Raw genomic sequence first — 15,761 nt, 5'->3', positions numbered from 1 at the left:
AAGCACAAGGAGCCTGAAAGGCCACATACTTCTGGGTAGCGATAAAGCTAGCACTGGTAATGGATATCTGAGACGGTAAGATGCTTAAACTCCAAACAATCTTATTGTTGAATATTCAAAAAGCTCAGACCCATTTGGGAAATTTTGATTGGCAGGGGAAAACTGACATTACAAAAACTATTTGTCACCTGCACCCAAAATTTGCTGCATCCTTGACAGCCCCAAATAAAACTGTCAGACTCCTTACACTGCTTCTCTAAAAAACTGCCCTGTGAAATGCAGCAAGAATACCAGGTGTCTAACATGGCATCCGACAGCTATTAACTCATTTCTACCCTGACATTTACTTGCTTGTTGTTCTGGAACCTACACACATTCAATACTGAATCATCACCATTAGATGCCTTCAGAGGAGAAACCGCGCAAGTAATACACAAATCGATGGTATACTGTACTCCATATGTATGGAAGACCTGTCTGGCTTAATGAAAGGGTAACTTCACCTATAAATAAACTTCTAGTATGATGTTGTCAGTGGTATGCTATAGTTTCTTTTTGTTTTATTGAATACACTTTTGTTCTGCAGTATTCCAGGTTTTGATTTGTTTCTGCAGTCTGTTCAGCAACCAAGCAGTGGTTTAAACTTAAGCATGCAAGTCATATAAAAGATAGATGGTTATAGAAAGAAGGAAAATAATAATTAAAATCAACATTAATTCAGCTTTTTCAATACCAGGGTCGCACATCCAAGCAACCAAGTAACCTAGTATTTTATATTCCAGCCTGACAAGAAAAGAATAGACAGGAAAAGCAATCCAATACCTTAAGCAATAAAATTACTTAGTTGGGTTCATTCCACAATGTATAAAATGTTACTTTGAAGCTGAACTTGCTCTTTAAACTGATTATAAGATAACTATGCTCTATTCATAATGTGACTTTGCAGAGAGATACAAATACTTGTATATTAGACTTGCATTACTATTAATACAATGCTATTGTTTTGAATTACTGTGAGTCACATATAATCAAGGTTCCCATCTTGTCCATCTCCCTGATCTACACAATCAATCTCCCCTAATTTTCTATCTATAAATCTATCAGTCAGAACACAATCCATTGGTTCTTCACTTGGAAACAACAAACCAAGTGTTCTGAATGTAGGTCTGACTGCAGTACCATGTCTGCCTTATGCAGCATTTTTTTCCATGTAGTTTTTTGGAAAGCAGGTACAGGTAATTAGAGGTGTCTGCCACTTTTTTTCTGGAAAAAGTGGCAGACAAATATTATTTTGAATCTCTAGCTTATGTTCTCATTAATGAAGAGGACTAAAGAGCTCCTATATGTTTTTCCTTACCCTTTGTCAAAGGCAAAATAATCTGCCATAAATATGCTAATTGCTTATATAATTCAGATCACACTACTGGCACTATTAAACAGTTTTATGCTATGTAATGTTGACAACATGGTGCTTAGCCCCACTGCCGTGCATTATTAACAGGGCTTCCAACATTGTAATTGCAACAAAAGCATTATCTGTATTTGTATGCTCCACTGTTTGCATGGTTTCTCCTAACATTGTAGGCTCTGCTGCCATTGTATGCAATTTACATTTAAATTGTACCAGCAGAGGTCACAATCTCATCAGGGCTTTTGAACAAGGTTTTAATATCAGAGCAATCACGGCTGTTCCCACTCACATAAACAGGCTGAAGATAAAGCTCCCTGTGCAAAATAACCTAGGTCTGTATCTTTTAATTAAGATTTAAACAAAAATAGGGAGTACTGAATGTCAACTTTTCTGTAAAATGGGGTGAGAAAAAATTACCCATGTAAAAAAAAATTGTATCAATAATTAGTATAGTATAGGAGAAATGTAGGGGAATGGTATTTAAAGGTAATTAACATTGCTTTTTACCACAACTTTATGCTCTATTTACATTAACCACTTAAATTCTGCAATCTGTAAAGCTCTTCTAATTACATTTTGTATTAGTGTCCCCATTTTCTCTATGGTTGAGTAGTCATGTAATCAAAGATGTATATTTCCTATGCATTCAGAGCTGGGATTCTCTCTACCTATTGTATTGGTGAGTGCAAGGATAGTCCTTGATTATTACATGAAGGAATGTGGTAAAATGACATCAATAGAAGATTTTTGGCCCTGAATACAGCTACCTATGGGGTAAATGGAGATAATGTGAGAGGCCTTGGTGTAGCCTGGTTTTGGATCCTGCATGAGGGTGCTCATGGTAGCCCAATGACTAGTTGTGCAGGTATGTCCATCTAATGTATGGAGTTCTGGACTATAGTACTCATGGAGTTGAGCACTCTGTGATATTTATTTTATGATTAAAGAGTTGATGTATAGTGATCTACATTTCTAAGTAGGGTTCCAGAGATGGGAAGGGATTTTTCTGGTATATAAACTAGGGAACAGTGAGTGATAAGAGTTGGTACATGGAAAGGCATGTGTATTTATCAAATGTGAGCGTAGGGCACAGTGATTGATATCATTAATTACAATGGAGGGCAAGCAGTGAATCCCATGTGAGCTGGAGGCTCTTTGGGAAATATTAGTAGGTACTATGGAATGTAGGAGTATTTATCCCTTGTGAGTTAGTGTACATTGAGCAAAATCAGTAATTATAGGTAGCACAGGACATGTATCCTAAATAAACTTGGGGCTCTTGTTTATTTTTATTAAAAAAATAAATATATATATATATATATATATATATATATATATATATAAAATATAAATATATATTGTTTTAAGGCATAATGTCCAGAGAGAACACACTGTATAGTGCTGAAACTCTGTGGCGATTCCTACCACCAGATGTCACCAACACACATGGGTTTTGTAGACTCATCTTAAAGTCTCAGTCTTAAAGTATTATAGAGGGCTTGTTTATCATTTATGGTTGTTCTTTGTACTGTATATTGGAAATAATAAATGATATTTAGATGATCCAATGCCAGATTATGGGTGAAAAATGGTTGAGTGCCTAAATTCAGGTAGTTTAAAAACTTACCAAAGAAATTATTTGAAACTTTGCCACCACCATGCCAGCACTGCAGAGCTGTAAGTAAAACATGTTTTGTGCTCAGGTATGGGGATGTTGGGCCATGCAGTGCCAATTTAGTCAGAAGAGGGTAACATGTTTTGCATCAATCTATTCCACATCTCTGCAATTATTGAATGTTTCATGTTCATGCAAGAAAAGCTAATGTCTGTAGGCAGCAAAAGTGCACAGAATGCGAGGTGCTCTGGATTACTTTGGGAAAATTCAATGCAGTTCAATGCTGTATACATGCTTTCTATTGGGCATAATTTACAAAAATAAGTTTTTTTTAATCTCATTATTATGTTATAGTTTTACAGGGCCTTAAAAATAAGGAAACATGGACTGATGACAGTATATCACATTAGATATCACAGCAGATATGTTACTGGGTGATTATAAAATTAAAAGTATCTACAATGCATAATGGGTAGCAGACCTAATACTTAAATATATTTTAATAAAAGGTGTGTAAAAGGGGAGTTATTCTGTATTTCACAAACACACGTATGTATCAGCAATCATGATGAAACATAACACTAAATTGGCAGGACTCACCCACAGAAGACTGGGGGTCTACTGCCTAGGGGTTCCCTGTAGTGATGAGTAAATCTGTCCCATTTCACTTTGTCGAAAAATTTACAAAATGCGGAAAAATTAGCTACTGTTAATTTCTTGATGTGATTGTGACTTATTTCACGCAACTGCAACTTTTTTTGACACGACCAGGACCTTTCTGATGCAACCGTCACTTTTCCTCACTTGCCAAATTTTGGTCTCAACAAATTTTGCAGCAGTTTTGCTAAGAAATTTGCCATTGGCGAAATGTGGAATTTCACAACATATTCATATCCATGGCCAGGTCCATGATTATGTGGGGTTTTATTCTATCCAGGCCCCTCACTTGGTTCATATTTGGTTGAACAGCCCAATAGTGGCCATGGTGCCACTCACTTCTTGTTCAGTGCTGAGATTGAAAATGGTGCTAAAGAGAGGCAAATAATAGGCAACTTCGGAAATAGAAGCACCCTATATGTTCTCCCAACAGTGATTCACTTTATTGCCTTTAGGAAAGTATTCTGGGGAGATTTGTTGCCCACGCTAGCCTACATTTAACCATGGGGGACAAATCTCCCCATGTGCCATAAACCTAACTCTCCAATTTTTGTTCACTTTTTCTGTCTGAAATTCAGATTGTCCAATATGCAAAGGGTAAATTCTCCCCATACCTCTCCTCTGAATCTGCTTGCCTTATGCCTATTGCCTTATGTGGCCTAAGCCACAAAATAGCCACATAAATTATTGTTTAAACATTAACAATATTATGCCTACAAGTACATACCCAAGAGAATTCTAAATTCATTCATCTGTGGTAAAGAAGCTGTTATATTTGTTACCAAAATGCAGGCATATTACATGCTATACTGTAAACAGAGGAGGTATTCTACATATGTAACCGTTTAAATATGAATTTTTAAAGTGACTGGAAGATGCATTTTTCCTGCAGCTGCTAACTACAGATTCAGAAGAAAGCAGAACCAGTGCCTACAATGCTGATACGGACAACTCACTGTCAGAAACTATCACAGGGAACAGAGAAGTAATGTGTTCACATCAGGGATTACCAGGCTTTTGCATTTAGAAGTTGTTCTATCACCCACAGCTTCCATGTAATGCCTATGTAACAAACCATAAGCATAACTAAATCTTCTATCAGTTGTAGCTGCAGAATCCTAAACAGCTCTTGGCTAATTAATGCTAATGGTACGAGCAATATGTTCATTTATGTGTAAGAAATATGGTGTTGGTACCTTTACATGTGAATATGATAATTTGCTGTTTCTATTAGTCTTTGTGTTTTGCCAGTTATATTGTCAGAAACTTGCATAAAGCCTTAGGCCCTCCCACTGGAAGAGTGGGAAAAGATTATACATGGGGTCATTCTAAAAGGCACTAAAATGGGCAGGTTTTTCGGTACTTTTAGATTAATTTCTTTTTTTTTTGTAGGAGTTGTGCTACATAATCTCCCTGCACCATTAGGTTGGAAGTCTCAAACCTGAATGTTGTCCCTGGCAACTTAGCAGCTTAGTGAATGGCAAAGCACTGGCTTCTTCAAATATTAGTAAATAAGCCCTCCTTGATTGTTTTTTACTAGGAACAAGCAGTTATAATGTAATCATTCCTTTAGGGTAGTGCAGGACTTACACCTTATCAACAATCCATCAAATCCACTTTTCAATACATATAGCAGAGTGGTTCCCAAATTGTGGGCTTGCCCCCTTCCGCGAGGGCCTGGAATAGTGGTGGGTTCAGCTTACTTCCCATCTATGGTAAGATTTAAGAGAATGCCTATCTGCTCTCTTAGATACACTAAAGAGTCCATCCAGAAGGCCAGTTAGGGTGATATTCAAGGTCTTGGAACTATGGCTGAATGGCTAATACACCAATATTTTCCTACATATGTAACCTTTTTATGAGATAAGGGGGAATCTAAAATGAAAAATATCATTCCAAGTAGGGCTAAAAAACACTAAACAACCATTGCTATAACATTAAAACAACAAAGTATCTAACAATAACAAACAGAACTAAACTTGAAAATAAAAATTGCATATGTAACACTTTTAATAGGTTTAATAGGGGTATTATTACCAGGCTAGTTTGGACTTAAAGCATGTGTTACATGCAACCCCCTTTCCCAGGATGGGCCTCCGCTATATGGGAGCTATGTCAGGGACTAGATGGTGTTGTTGAACTACAACCCACACTGGTGTTGTGCAATATAATAAGTGATAGGACGCCAGGAGCTCTTGCAGAATAACTGGATGATACTTTATTTGACAAGGCACACAATAGAATAGTGCAGCAGGGTTTATACTTACAGATACAGCAGTATAGGATGTTAGTCACAATGGAGAATGCAGATGTGACCTTTAGGAACAGAATACCCCTCTTGGAGGATGCACAGGGGATTAGCTGATACCTGAGATGAAGACCTTTCAGTAGGTAGTGTTCCGGCCGACTATGGTCCAGGGGAGAGCTCCTAACACTGGTACCTGGCGTCTAATAAAACCGGTCCCTAAAGAACGACTACAGAGCCAGGGTAGGCTAAACCCTTTTACATCTCCTGGATGGGGCTATTAACTGCCCTTGCTAAATAAGCTGACTGTTCTCACCACTTCTAGAGGGTGCTATTAATAGTACTGACTGTTCTGGCTTTACTTCGTTCACGGGGCCCTGTCCTTAATGACTTAAGGAATAGGTGGTACTCTTTACTGGGGCCTTATGCCTCCAGGCTCAATGACGTGAAGCCTGAGACAACAGCAGCCAGAGAGGAAGACACTTCCTTGTGCAAGACACTATATAGTCTGCCAAGGGGAGTGGTCAACCTGAGCTAAACCTATTAGGATAAACTTAACACTGTAATCTGAGTGTAGAGGGCTCTGCCCTATAGCAGCACAGATAAGGAAAAGATAAGGGATAACACCATAGGGAGCTTAACCCTATGGGTCCCTACACATACATACATCTTAAAGAATATTTTAGAGGCTTAAAACATACCTCAGTCTAGCTGGTCTACAAACATCACAAAGCCTTCCACTAGGAACATTTCTGAAAAAAATAGGGTTGGGATCAAGCTTTTCAGACAGAGATCATTGCTACAACCCTAATTTTGTGAAATAGATGACTGCATGGTTCCCCAAACCAGGGAACACAGTTCAGAATGAGCAATGCTCAGAGAAAACTGCACACCTACCTTGCAATAGCTCTTGCTAATGCTAAATAGTTGCCTACAAAAGACAGAATTACAACGATAACTAGTGCGAGGCAGGTCTTGCAAGTGAGACACTGTAAAAAAAACCACAACTGAAATAAATACCATTCGTCATCATTCCAGAAGTAGAAATACAGCAATTAAATCTACAAAGGTGGAAAGAGATAACAATGACAATGTTCATCCAGATGTACCTACTAAAATGTTAAGGTCAGTTCAGCAATTAAATGATGAATGCACATTTATGTAGACTATTTTTGTGTAGAATCAATGGTGCAATCAAATTAGGAAACACATTTTATTATAACCCTTGTTTTAAGAGTTTATTTTTAAATTGTATTTTTATTTTCTTTTGTTACAAAAAAGTTTAGTCGAAGAGTGAAAGCAGGGGGGTGAGCAGGATAAGAAACCAATTCAATGTGAAACCGAATTAATATTCAAAGTGAACACATATACAGTACGTCTGAGTTTGGTGTGCGGAATTTCAGGCATTTGTTTAGACATCTATGGCAAAATGTGTTCATTCATATGTCATATTCATTTCTCCAATGTTAGTTCCATGTTCCATATTTTTTTTTGGTTTGTTCAGTTACATCTCTAGGATGCATAGTAGACAACTTATAATATTTAATTACCAGTTAAGTCATGTAGCCATGCCAAGACAATATGTGTAAGATTGATTTAGTCAGTACAATTACAGCTGCAGTAGTGTGTACCGATTTGTATTTTTTCATTGACTCACATTGTGCTGTATTTTAGATAGCATGCATTACAATACTTAAATACAGAGCTGGTATATCCCCAAGTGGACTGATCATTATAAGCTTATGTGGACTGTGCAGTATTTTTATACCCCTGCTTAACAACTGTTAGAAAGAAGATTTGTATGTGGATTTGTAATTATGCTCGCATGAGCAGATAATTATTCTTAGATCCTCTAAGAGTATTCAGTGCACTGGAGCAAGTTAAGTTGATAATAATTCTTGGGTTTATGGAGATTACATAAGTGCACTGGAGCAAGACTGATTTGGTCAATCATATTAAAGCTGCAGCAGTGTGTACCAATTTGTAATTTCCCTTGACTTACATTGTCCTGTATTTCAGACAGTGTTGTTTACATATATTTAATGAGGGGCCACACTTACCTATATGTCTGTTAAGGTATAGTAACGTATATAACCTTTTGGTGGATATAATAAATTATATTAGTTTTTACCCCCCCATTATTAGTTTTTGACCCCATGTGTAATAAAAGGCACTTAGTTTGCCTAGAAGCAGTAACCCCTAGCAACCACTAAGATATTTGCTTTTAAACAGGCAAGTAACCAGTAAATTCTTCAAATGAATTAGTTGCTAGTGATTACTGTGTTAGTACTAGTGTTTAATAACATTTAAGATAATTACAACTGGTGATATTGCCCATAGCAATCAGTCAGTGCTTTGCTTTTGTTCTCTAACTCTAGAGTAAGGGGTATATTTATCATACTGTGTAAAAAGTGGAGTGAAGCATTACCGGTGATGTTGCCCAGGGCAACCAATCAGCAATTAGATTTCAACAGTTAGAAAATCAAAGCAACGCATCTGATTGGCTGCTATAAACAACATCACCGGTGATGTTTTACTCCACTTTTTACATATCATGATAAATATTTGTACTAGAGTCTTTTAATTTATATGCCCCTTATGTGTATTACATTTATATATTGATGTTCGTGGATAGGTATGAAAGTCCGTCTGCTTTTCATGCACTTGTGGCTCTTACTTTTCCCCTTTTGTTTGAGTTCTGCTGTTGTGAATGTTTTCAGACATTCCAACCATCTGCAAATATAAAGACATCACTTGTTAGAAGTTAGGTTGTCAGGTTAATTGCAGGTTTTTTTTTTTACAGAGCTCTTAACACCACTTTTTACCCAGTGGACATTAAATCCACACCCCCCTTCTTTAAGAATTTATGTCCCAAAGGGTTTTTTTTTCTGATGCTGAAGCCTATTGACAATCCTTTCTCAGAATACGAAATTACCCAAATATTTAAAACACGCAAATGGAGTGGTTTTATGGGTATTTCGTAGATAAAAATCACAGCGAGTTAATACAGATGCTACCTCACATATGGATATGTTAAACAATATGTGCCCCGGCTAAGAAATATGAATATTAAGTACAGCTCCAAGAAACCTGCACTCATCCTAACAGAGGGTCACTTTCTTTGCAAAGGAACAATTCTTTCTTTATTGTGACACACATAGAGATATTAGAACAGGTTACAAATATCCAATTTGTTAAATAAAGCGTAAGACCTGTTAATCTTACAGATTTTAAAAGGTGCACTGTGGCAGGGTAGTTCTGTCATTAAAACTAGCATGTCCACAGTTTTAGGCAACACTCATCTTGGTAACTGATCAATTCACTTTAGTTCTTGTGTCCATCACTATGAAAGCTGGAGCAAGCTTGTCAAGTGCAAAGTGGAATAACTCTTTTCATTGTTCCTTGCTGCGACCTTGCTTCAGTGACAGCTGAATTCACCCCTCAGAGGCAACTGCTTATACTTCAGATTGGTGGCTCTAACCAATCTGTTTAACAGTTACTTGTTGCACCAGCCCCTGCCACTTGTTGATATATTAAACTTGGCTGCACAAAGGTATATTTACTTGCCAAGGGTCCTGTAAAACAAAGAACCATTTACAGAGTTTCTCTGCCTGTTAGTCCTACCTTCAGATTCTTAAGTTGATATGCTACCTTTCAGACTCTTTTTCCTTCTTTCCCTGGCCAATTAAATTCTACTAGCCTCCCTAGAGCCTAATATATAGATCTGGTCACTAATGGAGTCCCCTGGGATAAAGTAGATTTTGGAAGGGATTTCTCAGCAAATGACCTCCCTTGCAGTTTAGGATTTGAGGTGGCTATTCCCAAGATATTGTCCTTTGAAAAATGTAACCACATGATGTTAAGGGACTTTATAACCAAAGTATAACCACTTTTGCACTTACAAACAGTCCCTTTGCCTGCTAGTTTATCACACATTATCAGTTGTAGAAACTTTAGCTTGGCCAGTAAATTGTTGGATGATTTAAATCAAGCCTTTTATATATTTTTTTAATGACCCCATTGCTACTACTCAATGTACTCTTTTGGATTTAGTTTAAGAAACTTTCTCTACTCCTGAGTAAGCAGTTGTTTCCCTATGTGTTTTGAGGCGGCTCAGTTCCACTTCAGGAAGGGGTTAAGTGAGGACATTAAAGTAATTGTATAGGCTCCCAGAGCACTTGGATAGCTTTATCTCATTGTGTATTAAGATTAATAACAAGGCTGTTTTATATGTATAGGCAAAAAAAAAACCAGAACAATTTCCTCACAAGCTGGAAATAGATACAGACCTGAAGCAAAAGAAATACCACATTTGCTTTGGCACCAAACTGAAAGTGCTAAATATGTCAGTGACAAAGCCTGTGGTGAATTAAAAGAGTCTATTTTGTTCCTGGAAACCCCTACATTATCATATTTCTTCAGCAAAGAAACATAATAATAATAATAATATGAATTCTCTCTCTGTTCATTGAATGAAGCATCTTCTTTGCAGAGAACTCTTTGTTCCCTATGTTTTGCTTTTATCTATGTGTCTATTTATATTCTAGTTAGATACACAGTGGGCATGCATTTGTTTTGCATGTGATTAATGACAAAGTGAAATTTCTGTGCAATTCCCAAAATAAAAGAGCATTAGCATGTACTGAATCACTGTAGTCCCTCTTCCCTATACTGTTTTCCTGGGCTGGAATCCGGTCATGTCCATTGGAATTCATAGGTGCCTTTATGCTCCTGGTCTCTTTATCCAGACCGTAACACCTGGCATTCAGGTCAGTGGGCCAAGGCAATGACAGATGTTCATTGGATGTTTTAGCTTTTAATTTAGCTTGTGCAATAAATATAAACGGCAGGTCTTTGATGGAAAGAACACATTGCTTTTAAGACTTTCAACTGAAGCATGAGGGTGTATTATCAAGAGAGGCAGTGTTAGAGAGGAGTGTTTCATTTATAAGGTTACAATCTTTTTTTTTTATCAGTACTGGAAAATGGGGCACTACATCTCTGGAGAAGGATTCATGGTCCATGTCCTAGATGTTCCAGACTCTTATGTATAAGGGATTATAAGAAAGTTTCTAACTGCATTCTTCTAATGGATCCTTTATCCTGGGAGCCTCTTTTCATCTATTTTATGTAATGCTGTCATAGTTGCTGCTCTCATCTTTATATACACTTTCTGCCTGCTACAGCCTTCATCATAAACCTCTCCAATAAAAGGTTTGAATTGTGCCCCCTCTTCAGTCACATTCCATGGACCTCACCAATAAAATGTGTAACATTGAAGGTGCTCTGTGTCTTTTCTGGAATTAACTCAAGACAAATTAGATGAATTAGTTCCGCATCTTCTCTCATATTATCCTTCCGGCAGACACTTTGCACAAGGCACTGTGTGCTGCTGTAAAAATGTTTTACAGTGACAAGAATCTGAGAACAACAATTAGCAATGTCATCAAATCAAAACTGAATCTGGGAAATGCCTTAATTTAACATGTACAATTGCCTATGGTAGGTACACAATGAACATTGCGTAGTCTCTTGCTGTGTTAGCTGAAAGCCCAGAACGTGCAAAACAGGTAATATTAAATAAATGATGTTCTTTTTACTGTCAAATGTAACCAGTGGTTGAAACCAAAACGTGCGCAGACAGTAAACTATTAAAGGAGGAATTGTTAGGGAAGAAACGACTCTTTCTTTGTATTGGTGTAATCTGGCTTATGTCCCACTTTAGAGGCATAAAGGTTATAAAACTGCAAATTCTGGTGGTGTAATATTTGGAACATTTCTATACAGAGATGGATACAATGTGCAAGGCCAAAACTAAAGAGGAAGAGATACCAATAATGACTTTACGAGTTTATGTTGTTATGTAAGTGTGAAATTAGAGCTTACCACAGAAAAATTCACACACTTTTGATTCATTCTTATGGAGTTTTTAGAAGAGCATTTATCAAATGCTATTTGATAAATACACCTTTAAAAATCCCAAAGTAATGAATAGAAGGTGGGTGAATTTTTCTGTGGTGAGCACTAACTTCACACTTTGATAAATCTGCTTTCAAAAACGGCTCCAACACCTTATGGAGAAGTCTTTAAACCAATTCAAATGTACCATCTCTATGCCACACAATTTTCAGGTAGGCTTCCTAACATACAGTACATTAATATGGAATCTATAATTACCATTGCAAGGAACCATAAACTGCTTTCTAAGGCTTCCACCTACTTAACTACTAACAAATAAGAACCCAGAGTTAAACTCAAGTGGGAGACCAGTGGAATCCACCTAATGACTAGGATGAAGTAGAAGATAATATATACCACCCTCTCATCAGTAATAGAGACAAATTAATTTATTTTAAAATTATCCATTAAATCTATCTGATGCCACTGAAACTAAATACTATGGGTAGGGCTGACCATTGCAGATGCCTCAGATGCATTACTCCAGAGGCAGACTTCCTACATTTAGGGGCAGATTTATCAATATGTGAGCTTGGAGCTTAATAAATAACAACTCACCAAAGTTGTATTCATTCTTATGGGATTTTTAACTTTCACCCACTGAAAAATACACTTTTAAAAATCCAATAGGAATGAATAGGTGAATTTTAATAAATCCGCCCCTTAATGTGGTCATTTGGATACCCAGAGATTTTGGCAAAAAATCGTGAAACTTGTATTGGTTGAACTTTCATTATTTCAACTCCTAAACACATCTTCTACACATGCTTGCTGGGTATGTATGAATAAGTGCACTTCTTTTTTACCCCCAAAAAGCAGCGACCCTCCATTCGATGGGTCCCCTCTTCTCCATCCATATCCAGATTAATTAAATTGGTGAATTCACAACTTGAACTGTACAAACAGTCTTACCTAGCCATAGGCTGCCCACAGCAACCACTACCACCTACTGTACTACTAGTTTTCTCATTCTTTTTTGTTATTGTTAAAAATTACAACTAAAAACCTTCAAAAAACATGACGTGCACCCAGGTTGTCTTTGTCTGAAAATGGAAAATTATACCTTGCACCTTAAAGAGCTTTTTTAAAAGCAGCCAAAAAAACAGCCATTGTTGGACAAACTTATCACAATAAAGATGCATATAGGATATTGGAACCTAAAAAGAACACTACATATTTTTAATAATCTCCTTGCACTTGCTTGCAAACAATCAAATTACAATGGTGGGATGATTTTCAGCCAGATATCCAGTTGGAGAATCGTTGGGGGCCCCATACAGCTGAGCTGCCAAATTGATTTAAAGGACTCGAATCGGTAGCTTCAATATCAATATAAGGCCAGATTAAGTGCTTCTGAATCAGCTCTCCCACAATGGATTAGCATAAAAAGCCAAGTCACAGGTCTAGGCTAGAAAAGACAGACAGCATGTAATTATATAATATAAAACTGACTGATCTATGGATAGGGCGTACAAAATAAACACCAGGAAAAATATTCCCAGGTCACAACAAGGATATGGAGACCAAGCGAATGCCATATAGCCATCACTGTGAGTAGAAGTTATGAAACCCAACAGTAAAATATATCTACTGAAACATTATACATAATTTACATATTTGTTATAAAACATCCTCCTATTATTCTTATCCAGAGTGAAAATTCAAATTGGGCTTTAAGTCTAGCGAATAAGGGCCCCACAACCAATATACAGAGCTCCACATAAAAATTCACATTTATACACTGAAATTGTGTTTATATTTGTTACCTAATATCCTCCTGATAGTCAGATAGCTAATGTATCATAATGAAGCAAATTAGGGTCATAGCCTAGCTGCTAAATGGTATTGTTTGATCTCATTTTGAGTGTTGTCGGATATCACGGGGCGGAAAGCTGACAGCTGAAAGAAAATGGAAATGGCAGTAAACAGACAGACCTGACCCCTTAATTTACATAGTTACATAGTTAATTTGGCTTGAAAAAAAGATAACAGTTAAGCAAGTTCAACCCTTTACTCACAATCTATGCAGAAAAAGAGTTTTAGACAGTGGCTTAGGAAGATGGAAGGGCAGTCAGCATTTAAGCTCTCATGTGTCCAGGTGGAAGGCAGATGTAGGTGGAATCCAGTTGGAGGTCAGTTTGTGCAGAAAGCAGGAATAATCCTCTCTCCCGTGTTTTGCAGCCTCCATTCACTTAGTGGACAGTAAGTAAAACAGATGAAGATACTGTCATGAGCTGAATTTGGTATTACTAGTTTCTGGTGTTTCTGTTTATTCTGTTCTATAGCAAGCTGGCTCACAAGTTTCCTTGGCTTTTATATGAACTCAACAATTAACTGACTGTATGATTCCAACTTACGGATCTGATAATATATGCTGTGCTAATGACTGGTAACAAACAACAAGTCATTAAGTTTGTGCCAATGTAGTTGTATTAGAATGAGTGTATGTTATGTCTATGGGAGGACAGAGAATTGGTAGGTGGCACTGCAACGTTGGGGTTCTGAGATTTATTACAACCTAGCCACTATCTGTACAAAGTTTGACCTCATTTCGATTGGAAAACAATTAATCTTAAACCAGATGTTGAGTTGATGACAGAGAATAAAATGTAGGTGCCTCATTATATCATCAGCTCATTTGTTCATTGCAGCAATTTAATTAGTGTAGACTCATTGCTTATGGTCTGGTGCTATATTCTGGCTTTACACAAGCTTCAGTTTCCTTCAGGACATGACTGTGTGACTGATGCTTCCATCCTTTGTCTCTCTTATTCGTCTGATTTGGTTCTTGTAGATTAAAAAGGTGTTTGAGAGGGTTCTTGAATGAAGCTGTGCAAGGTCTGTGTGTGCATTCATTAAGAAAATAAAAGGAGCAGGCTTACCAAAGAATTAGTAGCAAGCGGATATGTCTGAAGATGATACTCAGCATCTTTCTCACACACAAGATGTTCTTTTACCAACTGAGGAGAGAGACGAAGCACAGCTCCAATTTAAATCTAAGGGAACATAAATAGGCTTGAGGCATTGCAAACCTAACACAAATCTTCTATATCAATATGAGCATTATAAACTGGCACTATGCGTAGATATTGATTCATTTCCACCAGAAAGCATTTAGTCTGACCATTACTTCCAGCCACATCCCTGTGACAATTGTACACTGGACAGCACTAGACACACGGAATTGGTAATACATCTCTACATTTAAGTTGCACCCAAGTATTATTGCTGATGGGTTTCTTTCTTTAAAGCAGGTTAAGTCTCCCTGCAGAGCCAAGTCACAATGAGTGCAACAGTAATGCCTCAGATTAAGGCACAGCATAGGTCATAGCAATTATATATGGTAGCAAATAGAGGTCAGGCTTCAGGACACAAGATGGCAGTAGTTGCATTAGCAGATAGCTTGATGAGAGAATTCTTAAAATAGGCTGGATTATCCCTGAACACTTCCCATTAACATCTTTCAACCACCCACCCATTTGTCTTTACTTTAGACCACCTTTATTGGGTTGAAAAGGCTGAAGTAGTATGAATTAACATTCAACAACAAATGTATGCTCAGTGCATAACCCAAATGCTTTACAGTGATAGATTTTTGCCTAACGAAAGATATATGAACTTATGTTCTTAACAACTTTATTTTATATATTGAACATTTTGAAGGGTCTAATGGTTTGAAAGAGTAAATGTAATAGCATTTCAGTGTTCCTCTCTATATACCTAGTTCTGACTTTTAAAATTCTTGGAACATATAACGAAGTAGCTCTTTCTAGATATACAGGCGATTCGCTATGGAATAGAATACACCACAATATCAGTAGTAGGAAAACTTTTGGAAGGGGTAATAAGGGATAGGGTACTTGAATACATTGCAG

At 37.1% G+C, this 15,761-nt stretch overlaps 1 long non-coding RNA gene across 1 annotated transcript; it reads right to left on the bottom strand.

Moving 5' to 3' along the window:
- Positions 1 to 11,622: 11,622 nt before the first annotated feature.
- LOC116407078 lies at positions 11,623 to 14,890 on the bottom strand. Its single transcript, XR_004220043.1, has 4 exons — positions 14,769 to 14,890; positions 13,905 to 14,077; positions 13,653 to 13,785; positions 11,623 to 13,294 (listed from the first exon to the last, which is right to left on the bottom strand). It is a non-coding gene; the product is annotated as an uncharacterized LOC116407078 (long non-coding RNA).
- Between the last annotated feature and the right edge of the window lie 871 nt (positions 14,891 to 15,761).

Source organism: Xenopus tropicalis, chromosome 8 (genome assembly GCF_000004195.4).
Source record: "Xenopus tropicalis strain Nigerian chromosome 8, UCB_Xtro_10.0, whole genome shotgun sequence".
NCBI classification, from domain to species: domain Eukaryota; kingdom Metazoa; phylum Chordata; class Amphibia; order Anura; family Pipidae; genus Xenopus; species Xenopus tropicalis.
The sequence above is the reverse complement of the archived record's forward strand: the minus strand, read 5'-3'. Positions and strand labels throughout refer to the sequence as shown.